Source organism: Gymnoscopelus braueri, assembly GCF_963280865.1.
Source record: "Gymnoscopelus braueri genome assembly, chromosome: 6".
NCBI classification, from domain to species: Eukaryota; Metazoa; Chordata; class Actinopteri; order Myctophiformes; family Myctophidae; genus Gymnoscopelus; species Gymnoscopelus braueri.
The window spans coordinates 5,588,416-5,609,859 of NC_137607.1; the positions used below are offsets into that span (position 1 = coordinate 5,588,416).

The following is a 21,444-nucleotide window of genomic DNA, read 5'->3' on the forward strand; positions in this document are numbered from 1 at the left end:
GGTCTAGCAGCGAGACATGGGCGGGGGGCAGGGTTGCTCATTATAATTTCTCCGCAAGATTTTATTTGAAAATAGCCGATCTACAAGCTCACAACGCGTCGCATCGCGACGCGTTGTGAGCTTGTAAATCTGCTATTTTCAAATAGCTGATGAACATGTTTAACAACACATTGACTGCCAGAGTTTTTTCAAAAAGTCTGTAGCCTCTGCCAGGGTTTTGACCGATTTTGGTACCTTTTCGCATAGCCACAGAATATTTTTCTCCAGTATGATTGATCCCAGATAATTTCTAATCACAGATGAGATTCAGGTGTGGTTTCACAAATGTCAACGAGGTCAATTTGACCTTGTTGTCATGTGTTGTTTTGAAGTTTTTTTTTTTTTTTTTTTCAAAGTTGTTTTTAAACGTCTTTGGCAGGCAATAGCTGAAGGCCCAAAGACGTTTATAAACGTCTTTGGCAGTTAAGCAGTTAAGTACTCATGTGGCCCATAGTCGCTTCTTTAGGGCTGGTTTTCCTAGACCTGGTTGCTTGTTTCTCTCACAGAATCTGGCAACACCGGCGGGGGGGGTATGGGTGGGGGTGGGGGTCGTGACTCGTGGGCAGGGGGGGGGGGGCGGGGGGGGTGTTGAAGGAACTCGACCATCAATGCCCTGCGACGGGAGAGGAAGCGGCAGAATGACGCTCGCTCCGTACTCTCAGAAAATAAAGGAAATAAAATAAGGAAAAAAAATCATCTTTAAATGGGATTCTTGGCCGGTGGAATTTCTTTCCTCCACTTAACTGGGTGAATTCTGCAGCCTCCCTTTTCCTCTCGTACACGCTGCATACCGGAGCACAATGCCGGTACAAAATCACATCAAAATCCCATCAGCTCACACATGGACACAATAGGTGTAAAGTGTTCGTAACCAGGAGCAACTCCGGTGTTTGGTCGCCTAAACCTGAACATAATCTCCTGGCCTCCTAAGGCTTCATTTATGTCGTACGATGGTGTTGCGTGTCGCGTTGTGAGCTTGTAGATCTGCTATTTCCCGGTGCACGAAACCATCATATGACAAAGTATGAATCAACCTTTATTCTTCTCCCACAACAAGGCCAGCAGGCCGGTGAGGTGATCAAAAACCTCTCCTACTAGCGTGCCACCCTCCTCCTCTTCAACTGGTTACCATCCTTGGGAATAAACATGGCATGGTACTTGGGGATGTGATGATATCGAGTGGATTTGGGTTTGGAATGATGTTGGGTAAATGTTCCTTGATGATCCACTGAATATCTCAAAGTGCCACAACTCTAACTCACAGTTCAATTTAAACCCAGAGTTCCTATAGGACCATTCGGGGGTCTGTAACATGAAGAAGTTTGCAAAGCCCTGCCCCGGGGCATTCAGGTGGCACGGGGGTACAGTTAGACTACCTTCACCACCAAGGAGACTGGGGTTCACATCCTATGCTGTGCGTCCAGCTTGGACAGACAGGCATTCTACCGAACACAGCTGTTGCCATGTGTGTGTGTGGGTGGGAACTGGGAAGCTGGGTGGGAAGGGCATCCATTCCTCTGTCACTGCAACTCCTACAAGTTGGTCCCACAATAGCGTGTTCGTCTGCATGCGTTACTTCCTCCTGGTGAAACACCTCACTGTCAGGTGAAAGTAGTGTTGTGTAGCCATGCAGACAATCTGCCTGCCAATACATCTGGAGATCTAAATTCAGTTCTGTCAGGACAACTCATGAATGGATAAGGACAACTCATGAATGGATAAGATATTTGTATTGAATATAAAAAGAGCAATATATCTATGGTTTGGTGATGAATTGGATCTGCTTTTATAGGTACTCTGATAAAGCGCATCTCCCTTGGACTCCAAATCCCCCCGTCCATAAACAGCAGATCCAAAACGACAGGTGGCAGCTGGGGTGGTGGAGGGTGAGCAGCAATTTTAGCAAGACAGCAGTGACAGCAGTGGCAGCAGTGACAGCAGTGGCAGCAGTGACAGCAGTGACAGCAGTGACAGCAGTGACAGCAGAGACAGCAGTGACAGCAGAGACAGCAGTGACAGCAGTGACAGCAGAGACGGCAGAGACGGCAGAGACGGCAGAGACGGCAGTGACGGCAGTGACGGCAGTGACGGCAGTGACGGCAGTGACAGCAGTGACAGCAGAGACAGCAGAGACAGCAGAGACAGCAGTGACAGCAGAGACAGCAGAGACAGCAGTGACAGCAGTGACAGCAGTGACAGCAGTGACAGCAGAGACAGCAGTGACAGCAGTGACAGCAGAGACAGCAGTGACAGCAGAGACAGCAGTGACAGCAGTGACAGCAGTGACAGCAGAGACAGCAGTGACAGCAGAGACAGCAGAGACAGCAGTGACAGCAGAGACAGCAGAGACAGCAGTGACAGCAGAGACAGCAGTGACAGCAGAGACAGCAGAGACAGCAGTGACAGCAGTGACAGCAGTGACAGCAGAGACAGCAGAGACAGCAGTGACAGCAGTGACAGCAGTGACAGCAGTGACAGCAGAGACAGCAGTGACAGCAGTGACAGCAGTGACAGCAGTGACAGCAGAGACAGCAGAGACAGCAGAGACAGCAGTGACAGCAGAGACAGCAGTGACAGCAGTGACAGCAGTGACAGCAGTGACAGCAGAGACAGCAGTGACAGCAGTGACAGCAGAGACAGCAGTGACAGCAGTGACAGCAGAGACAGCAGTGACAGCAGAGACAGCAGAGACAGCAGTGACAGCAGTGACAGCAGTGACAGCAGTGACAGCAGTGACAGCAGAGACAGCAGTGACAGCAGTGACAGCAGAGACAGCAGAGACAGCAGTGACAGCAGTGACAGCAGAGACAGCAGTGACAGCAGTGACAGCAGTGACAGCAGTGACAGCAGAGACAGCAGTGACAGCAGAGACAGCAGAGACAGCAGTGACAGCAGTGACAGCAGTGACAGCAGAGACAGCAGAGACAGCAGTGACAGCAGTGACAGCAGTGACAGCAGTGACAGCAGTGACAGCAGTGACAGCAGTGACAGCAGAGACAGCAGAGACAGCAGAGACAGCAGAGACAGCAGAGACAGCAGTGACAGCAGAGACAGCAGTGACAGCAGAGACAGCAGAGACAGCAGTGACAGCAGTGACAGCAGTGACAGCAGAGACAGCAGAGACAGCAGTGACAGCAGTGACAGCAGTGACAGCAGTGACAGCAGTGACAGCAGAGACAGCAGTGACAGCAGTGACAGCAGTGACAGCAGTGACAGCAGAGACAGCAGTGACAGCAGTGACAGCAGTGACAGCAGAGACAGCAGTGACAGCAGTGACAGCAGCAGCATGAGCAGCAGCAAAAGCAAGCAGGATGAGAAGTGCAAACTTCCAGCTTAAATAGAGCGGTCTGAGAATGAAATGAGTGTGATTGGATGAGTGGATAACATGGAGCTGAGGCCGTCCAATGGTCGGCCGCCAACAACTGCACTGAGTTCCCTGGCAGGACTTGCTCAGCGCATGGCTGTGCCAGGAGCGACGCTCAATTCAACTGAATTTAACTGTAAAAAACTGAGTGGAAACCAATTTGGAGATATTAAAATAAATAACTGCATTGTAGAACCAATACAAAGACCTCAGGGCAGTTCTTAATATTGGGACCGTATCAGGATTAATTTCTTAGGTTTGTTAGCGGAGGTTTTCTCTGATGTTTCAGTTTCAGAATTTTGATTTTGCCCAGACGGATCAGTACGGGGGATCTCTCCCATCGTCTGGCTATGAGAGACTACAGGTGGAGAGAAGTGGATGACAACGTCACGTGTATCGGAGGAGACATGTGGTTGTATACACCACTGTTTCTCTACGTCGGGTCCAGGGACCACCAGGGGTCCAGATGGACCTTTTTGTCTGTAAAATTGACCCTGAGGATTTTACAGTGTAGAGGGTCCCAGAGATTTAAAAAAAACATATCAAATGCCGGTCCGTGGCCTTAATGCATATCAAACTGGATGTCCTTGAAACTCAAAAGGTTGAGAGTGGCTGGTCTAACCTGCCTGGTCTACTCTACAGCTTTCCCAAGACCAACCAGTAGGGGTCTGCAGTGACAGGGTCTACATGAGAGAATTGGCACAATGACTACATTGGTAGAAAAGATGAAGGGGGGGGTAAGTAATAATAATTGAAAAACAAATAGAAAAACCCCTGCACCACATAGAAACAGACGAAGCGAGAAGAGTTCCGTGCAGGCGAGACCAAAGCAGAGCATTCTGCCCTGGCCTCTGGCATGCGTGCCGAGGGCCACAGTCTCCTCGCATGACCCTGTTGTTATTTGCTGCTGTTGATGGAAAGTTTTTATGAAACGAGGCTCGGTTTCCACCACAAACCCCAAAAAAAGAGCGGAGGCCAGAGCAAGCAGACAAGAAGAGGAAGACGGAGGGGTTTAATCATGAACACGACCTTGACGATACAAAAAAAAGCGTGACAGCGGCAGAGGATAGCCTGAACAAGCCGCCAGTGGGCGCATCATTAGGAGACGTGTGGAATGCATGGCGGAGGCCCGCACGCCGTGAGACATGCGTGTGTGTCTCTCCGTCGTGTCTTTTTCATCTGGCCGCGCTGCCAGCCAGCGTGTTCTCTCTGGGGCTACAGCGCCGACCGCAGAAGTCAACCAAAGTGCACACTGGACCAAAAAGAGCGGCATCTGAGTCTCTCTTTTATTCCTAATTACAAACTACAATGGAGCTTCGAGTCAAATTGTCCGGACTCTCGGGCCAGTCATGTTGGTTTTATTATCCACCGCAGAGTCAAGTCTCCCAATTCATGCAAACGCAAAATAGACAGGGGTTCAATTTTCTTCTCCTTGCACACAAGTGCTTGATATGAATACAGTTCTGAGGGCTGGAAGCGCACAGACTGTAACATAGTATTATGGTACATATAAGCCTTTTTAAATTAAAAAAATATTTTTTTTATTGTTCAGTCTCTGCATAAAATATGTAAGCTCCTCATTGCAGCCATTTATTAAAATACTACTTAATGCAGCCCCTGTCCAAGGATGCATTTATACTATAATAATAATAATACAGGTGGGAAATAAAACATTCACAGCCTGAAAACAAATTTGTCAGAATAGTGTTTTCCTACATAGATGAAATATATTTGTTTATTTATCTAAATGCATTAATTTACTGTAGAAGAAAAATGTACAAAGTCTCAAATAGGTTTGTCTATTGACCACAAGCTAACAGTCTTTCCATATTGATCAATAAATCATTATGTACTGTTGCTGGTAAACTGTGTCAGGCAATCTTAGTGCCAATATTATAGATATTTTCAATATCATAATATATATATAATATTCAAAAGAAATACCAGAGCATTCATGTTTTTCATCTGCCTGATGCAAACAAACCATGACCAGGAACCTGTGGTGGAAAGTAACTAAGTACATTTACTTAAGTACTGTACTTTTTTTTACAATTTAGTATTTGTACTTTACTTGAGTATTTCCAATTTCCAATACTTTTACTTTTACTCCACTACATCTCAGAGGCAAATATTGTACTTTTACTCCACTACAATTATTTGAAAACTTTAGTTACTAGTTACTTTTCAGATATAAATGATGATACACACATTAACCACTTTAACCCTATTTTATACATAGGCTATTTGAAAATAGCCGATCTACAAGCTCACAACGCGTCGCGATGCGACGCGTTGTGAGCTTGTAGATCTGCTATTTTCAAATATTTAGTACTTTTACTTTTGGTACTTTAAGTACATTTTGATGCCAATACTTTTATACTTTTACTCAAGTAAATTTTTAATTCTGGACTTTTACTTGTAACAGAGTATTTTTATATTGCAGTATTGGTACTTTTACTTAAGTAGAGTATTTGAGTACTTTTTCCACCACTGCCAGGAACTCTACTGCCAAACGTTTGTGTGATAGGACGTTTTTTCCCCCAGCATGGACCAATCAGGAGTGTCACATTACAAGGCTTAGGCTTGACCAATGATGTGTATTATTGTGATTGTGAAAAGACAGACTCTTGGTAAAAGATGACAAATGCAACCATCCATCTCACTGCAGAGGAGAGGATGAGGCCATTTGATGGTCGAGTGGCCATTCATATCGGGGCTCAGGATCACAGGTCAAAGGTCACAGCGATATTGCAGACAGAGGACAGCTGGAAGCAGTAGACATTTAGACAAACCTCCGGAAGTCCGGAAGTCAAAACCCCACCCCGCTCTCCGTGGACCTCTCAGGCTGCCTTGGCAAGCTCTGTTTGATGATGTAATGCAGTGGTTCTCAAAGTGGGGTCCAAGGACCCCCTGGGGTCCCTTCCCCAGCTAAATTATTGATAGTAAGGAACCAAATGGACCTTTACAGGGTTTGTGACTGAGAGAGTGTAGGAATAGAACCAAATGGACCCTTAAGGGAAGTACTCAATTTCTTTACTTAAGTAAAAGTATCAATACTGTAGAAATATTCTGTTACAAGTAAAAGTCCGGAATTAAAAATGTACTTGAGTAAAAGTACAAAAGTATTGGTATCAAAATATATTTAAAGTACAAAAGTAAATGTATACTCATTATGCCATTTCACAAGTTTTGTATGTGTAAAATGTATAGAAATCTGTTGAAAATAGCAGATCTACAAGCTGAAAATGCGTCACATCGCGACGCATTGTGAGCTTGTAGATCGACTATTTTCAAATGGCCGAAATGTATATAGGGCTGAAGTGGGTAATGTATGTTTTGTAATAGTAATCAAAATCTACAAAGTAACTATAACTAAAGTTTTCAAATAATTGTAGTGGAGTAAAAGTATAATATTTGCCTCTGAGATGTAGTGGAGTAGAAGTAAAAGTACTGAAAATTGGAAATACTCCAGTAAAGTAAAAGTACCTCAGAATTGCACTTAAGTACAGTTTGAGTAAATGTACTTAGTTACTTTAAACCACTGCTTAAGGGTATATGTACTCTTGGAGTTATGGTGTTCTGTGGCCCTAATGCATAGGCAAACTGGGGGTCCTTGAAATGAAAAAGGTTTGACAATCACTGCAGTAATGAGTGTCCCATCCAGTAGGCCTACAGTAGGCCATGCTCATGGACATGCAGAGACTGGAAGAGTAAAAAAGCTCCGCTAGCTTGGGGGAGTATTATTTCCTGGTCCCTGGGGAGGGGACATGCATTGCTTTTACTGCTTCACCCAACAGATGGCTGCTCAGACGGCTCAATATCGGCTGCCGTGTTAAGTGGTCAGATGGGTGGGCTGAGCCTGCCAACACTTTCAAGATGTTCAAGTACATAGGCCCTGAATCACTGACATAGAGGTAAGGCTGCTTCCTTTACAACAAACCAGGCCAAAGTGGCTTGAACTGGTTCGACATTTCCATCTTCAGAGCTCTCCTAAGCACTGGTAAACAAGTAGACGTTTTGGCCTAATGGTGGCGCTAGAGGAAAGGACATGAGGGAGCATGAAGGTGCCAAAGCAATCCAGCCAGTAGTTTGAGATATCTCGTTTGGACCAATGTCTTTGCACCTTTAGCGAGGCGAATAATATGTACAGTAATATTGCTAGAAACACATGATTCATTCTTAATATTTTTTTCCCACAACTTTAGAGAGAGAAACACTGCAAAAACAGAGCTTGTATGTGTGTGTGTGTGTGTGTGTGTGTGTGTGTGTGTGTGTGTGTGTGTGTGTGTGTGTGTGTGTGTGTGTGTGTGTGTGTGTGTGTGTGTGTGTGAGAGAGATAGAAGGAGACTCCACAGTGATAGTGACGGACACATGTACAGCAGCTGAGCTATAAAAGCAGGCCCACGGATGAATGCACACACGCACACGCACACACACACACACACACACGCACACACACACACACACACACAGTACAAGCGAGTTTTCTCTAAGTTGTCAACAATGTGACAGCTACAATAATGTAACAGCTACAACAATGTGACAGCTACAGTAAGAACATAAACGTGTCAACATTTTGTTCCAGTAATAAACCATCGTAGGCCTACTGCAGTAGGCAGTTCACGCACACTAGCGGAATCTCACTGAATGAAATCACACACACACCAAAGTTCTTCTCACGGACCCATAATCCCCAACCGGACTCGACAAATGAAATCTCAACCACATGACCAACTATGCAGACCAACTATCTCCTTTTACAAAAAATAAATCGAGGTTGGTTCTATGTGGCTCCTATCTGACCATTTCTCTCACACACAGTACAACAAAATAACTTAAGCCCCATTTAAAAAATGCCACAAGCTCACAACGCATCAAAACACAACAATGTGTTTCTCCATTTTTGACATTTTATTCTGAGCAGTTTTTCAAGCAATTTTGAAAGTTTTTGAAAACGTTTGCCTATCACAGCATGACATGGCCATATTGAAAGTGGTTATTAGCAGTTGTTCTCAAAGTGGGTCCTTGAGGGGATTCTAAGTGGACCCTTACAGGTCCGTGAGAGAGTGCAAATGGAACCAAATGGACCCGCAAGGGTCCATTTGGTTCCATTTGTACGCTTTCAGAGTAATGTGGGTACTCAAAATGAAAAAGTTTGAGAACCTCTGGGTTAACAACAGCATTAAACGGCATCTTACCTGCTGCTTGCTGTGCTGCAGTGGTTGATGCTGTCACTAAGGATTTCCTTGATATTTGCAAGTGTGTGTGTGTGTGTGTGTGTGTGTGTGTGTGTGTGTGTGTGTGTGATACGCTGCTACGCACAGCCTTCCAGTCCCTCTGACAGAACTACACTCACTAAGCCACGGCCAGAGACACCGACCCCCTCACACACCATGGCCCAGCCACTGTGAGTCACAAACACACACACACCCACACACACACACACAGTCACACACACACACACACACACACACACACACACACAGCACACACACACACACACAGAGAGCACAGAGGGAGGGAACAGCTGAGAGAGCTGCCAAATTCCTCACAAGCAGTGAGAAGGAGCGACAGATAGAGACTGAGAGAGAGACAGAGAAAGACAGACAGACTTAATAGACAAAACAAACTTGTCTACAGACTGGACTCTGGACTCTGGACACGACACCAGTCTGTGTTTTTGACTGCTTGCCACTTGTAGCAATACAGCATGTGGTTCACAACCTTTACAGGCCGTGACCCCCCAAAATAATAATGATTTGAACTGGGGACCCCCCATTTTGTTTGACTCCGTTCCACAGATAAATATTGTGAAAAAATAGCAGATCTATATTATATTGTGAAAAAATAGCAGATCTACGCCTCGCGTTGCGAGGCGTTGTGAGCTTTTAGATCTGCTATTTTCACAATTTTTGCCTCTTTCTTATATTATTTGACAATTTGGCCAATGTTTTATAGTATAGTTTGTTCATTACTTTTGATGCAGTCTTTTTCTTAGTTTTTTTTTTTTTAGGTATTAAAAAGGTCTTAAAAGTCCTTAAATTGTCACTTCACTATCATCTGGGGAGCCCCCCCCCCAAAAGAAAATCGTGTGGGGACCCCCCTGGGGGTCCCGACCCACAGGTTGAGAACCACTGCACCACACGGTCCAATGACCCTGAAGCCTCTAGACTACGGCAGCAGGACACAGCAGGTAAAACAATGACAGGACATCAGCTGGCCTGCTCCCTCTGACCGCGTGCCAATGCGTGGGCGCGCTCAAACATTTTAACTAGCTGACCGGGGCGGCGGCGGGCCGGGCGACATGTTATTCTAGCATTGCTCTGTGGAGTCTAGAGTCTTCCACACGAAAAAAAACAAGGCATGTGTTTTTGGCTGCTAAAATACAATAACTACCAGCTACGGCGCTACTATATAAGTCATAGTCTGCTGGCCATCAAAGGCTGAGGAGCACTAGGGCAGTGTTTAGGGACACAGAAATGACAAAGAACCATTCTAAATGTACTCGTTTGCTTGGTAAAAACCCGTCGGAGCTCTGCCAGATGAGTGGGGGCAGGGCTATGATATAACAAATAAAACAAAATGGCATTAGTATGGGACGATAGCAAAAGACAAAGGCGCTAATACGTAGCGGCCCTCTTTCAATAATAGGCCCGCATGTCAACAGTGAATACTGTAGGCCACTTAGGACTGAGCAGAAAATAGGTCTGGATCAAAATAGACCACTTGGAGTGGGCAAGCACTGGACAAGGATGGAACAGATGGGTATACGTTGTCCAGTGGTGGAAAGTAACTAAGTACATTCACTTAAGTACAATTTTGAAGTATTTGTACTTTACTTGAGTATTTCGAATTTCCAATACTTTTACTTCTACTCCACTACATCTCGCAAATATTGTACTTTTACTCCACTACATTTATTATGAAAACGTACTAGTTACTTTGTAGATTTTGATTATTACCACAAAACATACATTAACCACTTGCGTCGCGACACATTGTGAGCTTGTAGATTTGCTATTTTCAAAAGATTTGTATACATTTGAAAACTTGAAATAAGACATTCTGCCTGATGAGTACTTTTATTTTTGGTACTGTAAGTACATTTTGATGCCAATACCTTTGCACTTTTACTCAAATACATTTTGAATTCCGGACTTTTACTTGTAACAGAGTATTTCTATATTGCAGTATTGATACTCTTACTGAAGTAAAACATTTGAGTACTTTTTTTCCACCACTGAGCACTGACGTTGTCCCATCATGCTCTGTGCGCACGCACACACACACACACACACACACACACGCACACACACACACACACGCACACACACACACATGGGGAGATAATCTAATAATCACATACACTCACAACTTTCAAATATGAGTGCTGTGATTGAGGTATAGGGTTCAGTGGGTACAAGGTTGATGTCCAGCACGACAGGACGCCCTGTGGTGTCAGTCAGGGGGGGGGGGGGGGGAGTGGGGGGGGGGGGGGGGGGTTGGGGTTCAACCCTTGCCCCCCGGGGGTCCTAAACGCAGGGCTATTTTCATCTCTGTGTGTCAGCAAAGACTGTGTGAGGGCCTGTACCACCGCTGGGACAAGGCAGGTGGGATTATTTGTGGTTCTTGTTGCTGGGAAGGTCTCACACCAGGGGAGCTCTGTGTGTGTGTGTGTGTGTGTGTGTTTGCGTGCGCGTGTGCGTGTGCGTGTGTGTGTGTGTGTGTGTGTGTGTGTGTGTGTGTGTGTGTGTGTGTGTGCGTGTGTGTGTGCGACTTAAAAGATGCACTGAGGTAAACACGCATCCATCACGTGGATTAAACAACGTCCTGACAGTGAGATCACCCGCGTCTTTTGTTTAAGTTCCCCAGAGCTTGTGAAAGCGGCGCGGTCAGGTTTTCATAGTCATTCCCATTTGGAGTCGAACTATCGTGATTACGACATGAAAGCTCCTCCACTCCCCCCCCCCCCCCCCCCCCGCTCCTCCCAGGTGGCAGTAAAACACAGGTTTAATGAGAGGAAGGCTTTTTACAATCTCCTCATGTTCCTATTCATTACAACGCTGACGGACAGCAGCCCTCTCTCAGACCCAACTTATGCACTTATGGGTCGCACACACACACACGTTTATATTACTATACTTGTGAGGACATCAACATTTTAGGACGTGACTTTATGTTAGCCTGGCATGTCCAGACTAATATCACTGGAATATCTGTGTGGAACCTACATTTCCAAGGGGTGGATAAAAAAAATTCTCTGGTGATAAACCCGCCCCATATTTTCATACTGGGCCCTGATTGGTGCCCCACAACTTCGGGGGTGCAGGGAAATCCAATCACAACCGAGCGAGGCCAGACCAAATGTATTTTTTTTGCACTGGCAGATTCGTCTGGTTTCCAGGCTGATTTTATGTACTGTATGGCATTTTTACCATTTCTGACTATTTTAGCTGAACCGTATACCAAAATTTAGCCAAACTACAAGCTCACATTATTGAATCGCCCTGCGATACGATGTGAGCTTGTACATCGACTATTTTCTGTAAATAAGTATTGTAAATATAAGAAAAAAAATTTACCATAAAAAAACATTTGTCTCGTGAGGAGGACTAGGAAAAATGGACTCACAATGTCTATTGTGGACACACACACACACACACACACACACACACACACACACACACACACACACACACCACAAATAAATCCTTCACATCACAAACATCCTCGCATGGCGGAGCGCAGCGCGGCCCACCACATGCGCACAGCATCTCCTTGTTTAAAGAGGGTCACTTCGGGGTCTCTCGACATCAAAAACGTTGTCATGACGACGTCTTATTTTTCGGCAATCTCCAAGGGAACCGAAAGGACAGTAACACAAATAAAGAGCATGTCCGCGGATGGCGTCATGCGGGGAGGAACATCCTTCTCTGCTACTGTCAAATAAAACACAGCAACAGCAACAAAGGAGACGTTTACACATATCCTCACTGTCGGGTGGAAACCTCTTATCTCCATATTCTAAATTATGGTGTTTTTTCGTAAATGAACGTCCTACTTGATCATAACTACCGCGTCACACAAAAGCATCAAAAGTAGCAGATCTACAAGCTCGAAATGCGGCGCGAAGCGAGCTTGTAGATCTGATACTTTTTTAATTTGAACAGTTTTGTACATAATGGCCAGAGGAAAAAATAACCTGTATGGATCCAATGGATCTAATGTAGTTATTATTTAGTCACAAACTTCTGTTAATAGTTTTCGTTGTTACATATTTAGAAGACCCACAGACAGACTTAAACCACTTTCACTTACATTTTTTTTTTATTTGCAAAAAATGTAAGATCAACAAGCTGACACCCTGTCACGTCACAATGCGTCGTGAGCTCATAGCTCGCCTATTTTTGCTACTTTTGTGCGACACCGTAGTATGGCGAAGTAGGGCATTCGTTTACGGAAAAAAAACCTAAGGTCACAAGATACGAGATTTCTGCCCCGACAGACAGCAACGCTATGGAGTCAACAACATACGTTATGTTTAGAGGAGAACGGGATGATGACACCAGTGGAAAAAAGAAAACAAAACAAAAACAGCCTGGGGGGGGGCTGTAAGAAGGGGATCATCAATGATCAAACACCCCTTTGTCTTGTCATCCTCAGAGGGTAAACAGATGGAGACAGCTGATGCCATATGTAGAGATTATGTATGATGATGATCATAACTTTATAGCCGGAGATGACTTGCTTTTTGGAGTTGACACGAGGTAGCCGGAGCACATCAGAGCTAATCCATCAGTGGTAACGGCTGTCACTGTCACATGCAAGGGCTATGGCTCCATAATGCTTCTAATCTTAGACCTCTCTGCCCCCCCAAGCCCCCCACGCCATTAACTGTGTTATTACTGTGTTATGTCTAAAGCCACTCGCTCAGCTTCCAGCTCAAATAGACTTTGTCTTTGCCTCGTTAAGCCATTCAATCCGGGAACTTATCTGTGTGATTTTAGATTTTAGCTATAACCATTATTTTTATACTTTAGGCTATTCAAAAATAGCAGATATACAAGCTCATAGTGCGGCACCGAGTGCCGCACTATGAGCTTGTAGATCTGCTATTTTAGAAAAGTCTTGTGCAAATATACACATATTACATCTTTTTTTTAAACAACATTTTTAACTCAAATATTTGCTTCTGGGGGGGGGTCCCTGGGGGGGTCCCTGGGGGGGTCCCTGGAACAACATATTTTGATGGGGATCGGCGGTCAAAAACATGAATTTTGACAAGAAAAAAAGTTTGAGCAGCACTGATATAGCAACAATAGTTTTTCACTTAAAGCTTTTCGCTTAAAAAAAGATATATATATATATAAAAGATTTGCACACATTTTTTAAAAATAGCAGATCTAGAAGCTCATAGGCGGCACTCGGTGCCGCCTATGAGCTTGTAGATCTGCTATTTTTGAATAGCCAAAGTAATCTAAAATGACAGAGATGCGTTCCGTATTGAATGGCTTAACCATGAGCAGCAGGAGGAGGTCATAGACACGTTGGCCCATCTGTAGCACAGTGACAAGATAAACCTCCACAAAACATAGCATTGCTGTCGGGTGGAAACCTTGTATGTCCAAAAAAAACGTTCCTACTTTACGTTCCATTACTACATATATTTTTTGAATGGGTCCTGGCTGGGTCATGGGTGTCCTGGTGTCCTGGTTTGTAGACCTATAAAATTGTGAAAAGAGTCGATGTACAAGCTCACAACGCGCCGCACCGCTACTTTGGTGTGACACTTGTATGATGAAGTAGGAAGTTAATTGACAATAATATATTAAAAGTTGAAATATGGACATATGAGGTTTCTGCCCGACAGCGACGATTAGCCTACATAGCCGCCCCCACACACACACACACACACACACACACACACACACACACACACACACGCGAAGACCTCTGTTGTGTGTGTGTGTGTGTGTGTGTGTGTGTGTGTGTGTGTGTGTGTGTGTGTGTGTGTGTGTGTGTGTGTGTGTGTGTGTATATGTTTGATAGCTCCCCACAGTAACAGTAACATGGACACATAGGGCAGAGTTCTTGAGGTGAGCTTATACAGAACGGTAAATCTAACGGGGAAAATGTGGGCTTTGAAGTCCAAGCTCGGTCAGGCTTGCAGAGGGGGTTTGGCAGCCAGCGGATATGGCTTTGTTAAACAGAACAGACACCACCCCAACTCTGAACGCAACCGTAGCCTCTGGTTCACTTACACAATACACACACACTTTAACCAGTGGTGAAAAGTAGTACATTTACTCAAGTGCTGTACAATTATGAGGTACATTTGCTTTACTTGAGTGTTAACATTTTTGTTATACTGCAGTACATCTGCAGATGCAAATATTTAACTTTTTACTCCACTACAAATATTAGTCAGCTTTAGTTACGAGTTACTTTGCAGATTTAGAAAATAGCTGAAAAGCTGCAGAGGAATTTTCAAAAAAAGTTTAAGAACTTTTTATTTGGTATTGTACGTATATTTGATGCCAATACTTTTGTACTTTTACTCAAGTCAAAATGTGAATACAGTCCTTGTACTTGTGACAGTATTTTTATATTGTATTTTTGCTACTTCTTTAAAAAGAATTGTACTTCTTCCACTACTGACTTGAACACCATGGGAAAGTAAGATTGTTGTCAGAAAACAGGCGCCATATGATTTTTAAAACAAGCACGTCTCACGTTCCTGTTATATACTGCCAATAGCCAAATGACCAAACGTCAGTCCAGTCTTGGTGCACAGCATTAGACAGCTCTGCTAAGTGAAAAGGACAGGAATGTTGAATGAACCACATTTACATTGTGCCAGAATGATTTGGACTTAAAGCATGTGGAAGAATAACAACACATTTCATCCACCCAGCGCATGGACAGTATAAATACCCATAATGCAATATAGCTTGTGGTTATCTCGTCTCGGCACGGAATAACACATTTAAAACTAACAGCTGAGGCCTGGACGGCTGGCAATATAGCCTGACAGCGCGTCGCGGGTTCGAGTCCCGAGCCTGGCGGCCTTTGCTGCTTGTCACTCCCCATCTCTCTCCACATTTCCTGTCAGCCTATCAATAAAGACATAAAAGCCCCAAAACAAGTCTTTTAAAAACAAACAGCTGAACTCTAGGGCTTTCTAGCTTTCTTATAGATTTTATAGGTTATTTTAGGTTTATAATCAACTAAATTGATTAGTCTGATTAAGCGCTTACGGCCTATTTTATACACCATCATACAACGGTGTGTGTGTGTGTGTGTGTGTGTGTGTGTGTGTGTGTGTGTGTGTGTGTGTGTGTGTGTGTCAGGCCCATACTGTAGGTGCACAACAAAGCGTGTTTGTACTGGGCTAAATGTCCCCATAAAAAAAAGGGAATGTCCATTTCCATTGTTTAATCTCTAAATTCTTTATTATGGATTAGTTTAATAAACGGCTGCAGCCCTTCTGAAGTACCTGGACATACAGTACAGTACAGTATGGACTCTGTGACCTCCATAATGCAGGGCTTAAGTTCTGCTGCAGGGCTTATGTTCTGCTTTGACAAACGTCAGACAGACATGGAGTGTCACTCTTCCTCGTCCTCCTCCTCCCAAATCATGCAACGTCCCCCCCTCCCCCCCCCCCCACACGGACCCCCCACTGGCTCTCCACATGACATCACAGCAGCGCTCAGCGGAAGGGGACGGGTCACATGCAAAGCTCGCCCCCCCCCCCCCCCCCCTGAGAACGAGCGTTGAAGAGGAGAAAACAACCAGAGACAGAAAAGAGAAGAGGACATATAGCATGACGGAGTGCATGACGGAGAAAGACAAATGCATGTGTGCAGCTTGCGTTTGAGACAGCTTAATGAAGCCAGCTGTTATGCTGCCACATGTACATGGTGAAGGAAGACTCGGGTGCGTGTTTTTTTAACGAGCCTCATTTGACCTCTTGTCGACTCATAAAACATGCACCGCGACACGCACGCACGTACGCACGCACGCACGCACACACACACTTGCATATTCGCGGAAAAAACACGCACGGCAGGGGAACAAAAATAATGCACATGACAAGCACACAAATTGAGCATCATATCATAGAGGAATTTTGTCGCACACACCTCTTGTCGACTCATAAAACATGCACCGCAACACACACACACACACACACACACACACACACACACACACACACACACACACACACACACACACACACACACACACACACACACACACACACACACACACACACACACACACACACACACACACGCAAAGGGGGTGCACACACTTCTGCCTGTTCTCACGGCAGAGCAAAAAACACTTGAAGTGAGTGAGTGTTTTTTGCAAGAGTGTAATAGTGTCAAAGGTACGGCGCACATGAAATCTGGCTCCACATCAAACACGCCAAAGCGTTGGCGGCCGTACAGGAATCTGACTCCAGACCCAAAAAAAAATGAAGAAACGAAAAAAAAACACCCTAAAAATATCTCATCAAAAGGCAGATTACTGTAAGCTGAATGTAATGAGCGGACCTTATCGAGCATGATGAATGGCAGGGAGACGTTTAGCAGGTGAGCGCGGGGAGGAATGCTGCTCACGGGGGCCAGCTGTACAAGCAGGGGGCCTCCAGGGACCCCTATGACTCAGAGCCACAAGGGCCCGACGGAGCCCAGAGAACAGAGACAGACACATCTCAACACTTCCGGGGGACTATAGGGGGGGGGGGGGGGTGTCTGGATGCATGAGTGGTGGGTCATTCCTCCGTAGCGTGGCGGTGTCTCTACCGTTCACTTTGTCAGCTTGTAGATCGGTTCTTTTTGGGGCGAGCGACCCCCACACCTCTTGCACGATGGCTTATGAATTAAGCTCAAGCGGAGCTTGGAATTCACTCATTCGCTCCGACTCGCATACTTGAAATGCTGGTGTTTGTGGGTGCGTGTTTTCGGGGTGTATAACTTTCAGGCCGTCTGCGGTCGTAGAGATGAGGCCTGTGGTAAAACTCATCATCCAATCCGTCTTCCTCCAGAATGCGTGTGTGTGTGTGTGTGTGTGTGTGTGTGTGTGTGTGTGTGTGTGTGTGTGTGTGTGTGTGTGTGTGTGTGTGTGTGTGTGTGTGCGTTAATGACCCTCGCGACGATGGGCGCTGTAAACGACGAGGGGCAAAGCCTCATTTGATGCTCCGTCGCGTGACGGAAATAACAGGTTTTGAGAGGAGAAAGACGCGGTGTCACTCGCTCTAAAAATGGAAGTTATTTTCGGCGGGTTGTAAGTATGAATTAAGTGTGTGAGAGCTCGCCGTCTGGGGGTGCGGTGGGGGTTGGGGGGGTGCGGTGGGGGTTGGGGGGGTTGGGGGGGTTGAACGGGGCGCCCTGACACTGAGAGAGCGGAGAAGAGACTGCCGAGAAGAGAGGAGGAAGATTTATGGCCTGTCCTCTCCTCCTCCTCCTCCTCCTCCTCAGCCAGGCTTACATTACCATTCTCCTCCTCCCACCTCGCATGACTGCAGGCTTTGTCTGCCACAAGACACGCTTTGCATCAGATCTGTTTTTTTCCAGACTGTCGCTAATGCACTTCAGCGTTGCCAGATTTTTGCGAGAGAAATAAGCAACAAGGTCTATGAAAAACTTGCCCAAAAGAAGCGACTATGGGCCACATGAGCACTGTAACCCCTATATACATCCCCCTACAAGCCCCTACAAGCTCGCAACTGGTCGTGATGCGACCAGATGTGAGCTTGTGGATCTGCTATTTTTAACAACGAAAAAAGTGAAATAATTGTATGGGGGTCCCACCCTGGCACAAAATATTTTGAGATGGGGGTCCGTGGACAAATACATATTAATTTGGCGGGTCTTTGACATGAAAATCTTTGAGAACCACTGGTTTAAACAACATTTAGGATGGAAGCCCAAATAAACAACTACACTTTAGAAACCAAAAAACTCAACACGCACCTACCAACAATTACAAGCAACTTTACAGAAAAACAAGGCTTATAATAAGTGGACTTGGCAACACTGATGCACTGACTTCCCTACTGCCCCCCCCCCCCCCCACCTTTACAGTTTACACACAGCTCTATCCTGTTTAACCCCTCCCTCGCCCCACTGGTGGAAAGTAGCCAAGTACATTTACTCAAGTACTTATCCACTTAAACTCTAATATACTTAGTTGACCAGGGGTCTCCCAGAGGGCTCTATATACTCTGTCCATTCCTCCCCCCCCCCCCTCTACACTGACAATCTCTTCCCCCGAAAATAGTTGATCTGCAAGCTCACAAAGTGTCACTGCACGGTGCGTTGCGAGCTTGTAGATCTGCCATTTTCACCGAACCTCACACAGCACGTCCAAAACTGTTACTTTTCAGGATTCAAATTCAAAAGCATCAAAAGTAGCAGATCCACAAGCTCGAAATGCGCCGCTTCGCGCCGCGTTTCGAGCTTGTAGATCTGCTACTTTTGATGCTTTTATGTGACGCTGCAGTATGATCAAGTAGGACAGAAAGCTAGAATATGGAGATAAGAGGTTTTCTGCCCGACACCAACGATAGGCTAGGTGTCATGTGGTTAAGTGCATTTTGAGTAAAATGTTGAATGCTGGACGTTGTACATTGTGTTATGACCCTAACCCTACTTTTACTGAAGTAAAAAACATTATAGAACCAGTGTAGATTTCGTCGACTAAAACTATGACGAAAAATGTTCGTCAACGACCTTTTTTCACTGACGAAAACTAAATAAAAACTAAGCTATGATGACTAAAACTAAGACTAAATATATGGACAATTTTGTCAACAAATAAAAACTAGACTAAAATGTTAGAGAGAGAGACTAATGGAGAAGAGATCCAGTAGAACTAAAAGACAAGTCATTTTATGTTTGGTTGCGCTAGGGTGTGCATGCTGAAAATAGCAGATCTACAAGCTTGTAGATCGGCTATTTTCAGCATGCAACCGAGTGTAAAATCAGCCATTAGGACGCCATCAAGGCACCGCCAACATACATTTTAGTCGACTAAATCAACTGTATGACTTTTAGTCATAAACTAAAAGTAAACAGAATTTTATTCAAAAGACTTTGACTAAAACTAAATCAAAATTTGCTGTCAAAATCAACACTGTCATGTGGTTACGTGTATTTTGATGCCAATACGTTTGTGCTTTTACTCAAGTCAAATTTTGAATGCAGGATCTTGTACATTGTGTTATTATATATCTGAGAACTTCTTCCACCACTGCCCTGGCCTTATGGTGATGATGATGATGTAGTGTCGTTATGGTTGTGGTGGTAATCCTGTGTACCGCCCCTGGTTCTCACCATAACACCACAGGCATCAAGATTACTGTTAATATCACCAGAAACCAAACCAGGCCTTGTTTTTTTCTTTTTTTATGTCTCAACAATAGCACACGGTCCCTAGTCTGTAATTACAGTTATTAAGGCAAATCCCTCAAAGGACAAACAAGAAAGAAAAGTCCCATAATAACAAAATGCTAAATGTTTCTCAGACTCGCTGTAGCCGATACCACTCGGTTCTGCGTGCGTGTATTGTGAGCAGGGTTGGATTTGCTGGTACATTTACTCAAGTACTGTATTAAGTACAATTTTGAGGTATTTTTTACTTTACTGGAACATTTCCAATTTTCAGTACTCTTACATCTACTCCACTACATCTCAGAGGCAAATATTGTACATTTACTTCACAACAATTGTTTGAAAGCTTTAGTTACTAGTTACATTACCCACTTCAGCCCTATAGATATTTCGGCCATTTGAAAATAGCCGATCTACATGCTGTGAGCTTGTAGATCGGCTATTTTCAAAGATTTTTATACATTTGAAAACATAATTATGTGCCTTTACTCAAGTACATTTTTTATTCCGGACTTTTACTTGTATTTCTACATTGCAGTATTGAGTACTTGTTTCCACCACTGCTGTTTTGTTTACAAATCAAACCCTGAGCCTCATATGACTCATATGGTTCTGAGAGCATGTGTGTGTGAGGACCCGCGGTGAGTGGCTAAGCGGATTAACACGGTAAAGGGCAAGAGGGAGGACGGTGGTGGTGTGTGTGATGAATGACCCCATGCAGTACAGGGGCCTCCCGGACCTGGACGTCCCAGACAGACTCCCAGGCTGGTTATAGGAGAGAAGGAGAGCTTGGAAAACTCTCACCTGCTGAGGACAGACGGACGGACGGGGGCCAGACTTCACACCCTGCCTCCAGGCCAACAGGCCAACATGGCTGTGACGGGACAACACCATTCATCACACCACTACCACTGCCTGGGGAACAGTGTCCATCTGGGCCTTTTTGCAGGTTTCAATGTTGTGTTTCTTCATTTTTACAGACAATAAACCCTTACCCAGTGTTGGGCATTTGTCCCCTGTATGGAATCCCAACAGGCGTACACACAGTTTCCTATCTTATCTCTAATTTGATGGTAGAATGGTGGTGGATGGTAGATTGCCTTCATTTTGGTTATAGGGGACTTTTGCATTTTGATTACATTCACATCTGTGAAAGTGTCTGTTTTTTTTAATTGCAAATTCAAATACACTGCAAAATACAGAGTTTTAATTTAACTTTAAAAGTGTAGAAAATGGAACCAAATGTGCACCCTAACTTACGGGTCCAACAATGTTTTCATAACATGATTATGGTGTGCAATCACTTTTATGAACCCTAGCATCCCTATTCTGGACAGGAAATATATAGACCCCTATAGGGGACCTCAGTCAAGTATACGGTTTAAGTGATTAAACGATTTGTTGTTTAAAACCTTAGAGGTAAAATGTACCTCAAAGGTGTTAAATGAACACTTACGATGCAGTGTATACCTCATTACACAAATAACCCAATTAATCAACAACACTGGCTACTACGGTACATCAAACTGACTTACGCCAACGTGTAAAACTTAAGATCCTGTTAAGCTCTCAAACCTGTTTCTGCAACCAAATAAAAGGATAACGGTGCTCTATTATATTCAGTGTATGACAGCCGTA

The 21,444-nt window shown here is 44.6% G+C and overlaps 1 protein-coding gene across 2 annotated transcripts in view; it reads right to left on the bottom strand.

Annotated features, from left to right (window-relative positions):
- The window catches only part of palld (palladin, cytoskeletal associated protein), a 123,170-nt gene that overhangs the window by 83,711 nt on the left and 18,015 nt on the right, over positions 1–21,444 (bottom strand). The window contains exon 1 of one of the 2 annotated variants that reach the window (XM_080431323.1): positions 8,602–8,671. The exons of the other annotated variant lie outside the window; for it this stretch is intronic. The gene's annotated coding sequence lies outside the window, so the exon portion shown is untranslated. Of the gene's footprint in view, positions 1–8,601; positions 8,672–21,444 lie in introns of those variants that run through there. 2 annotated transcript variants of the gene reach the window in all.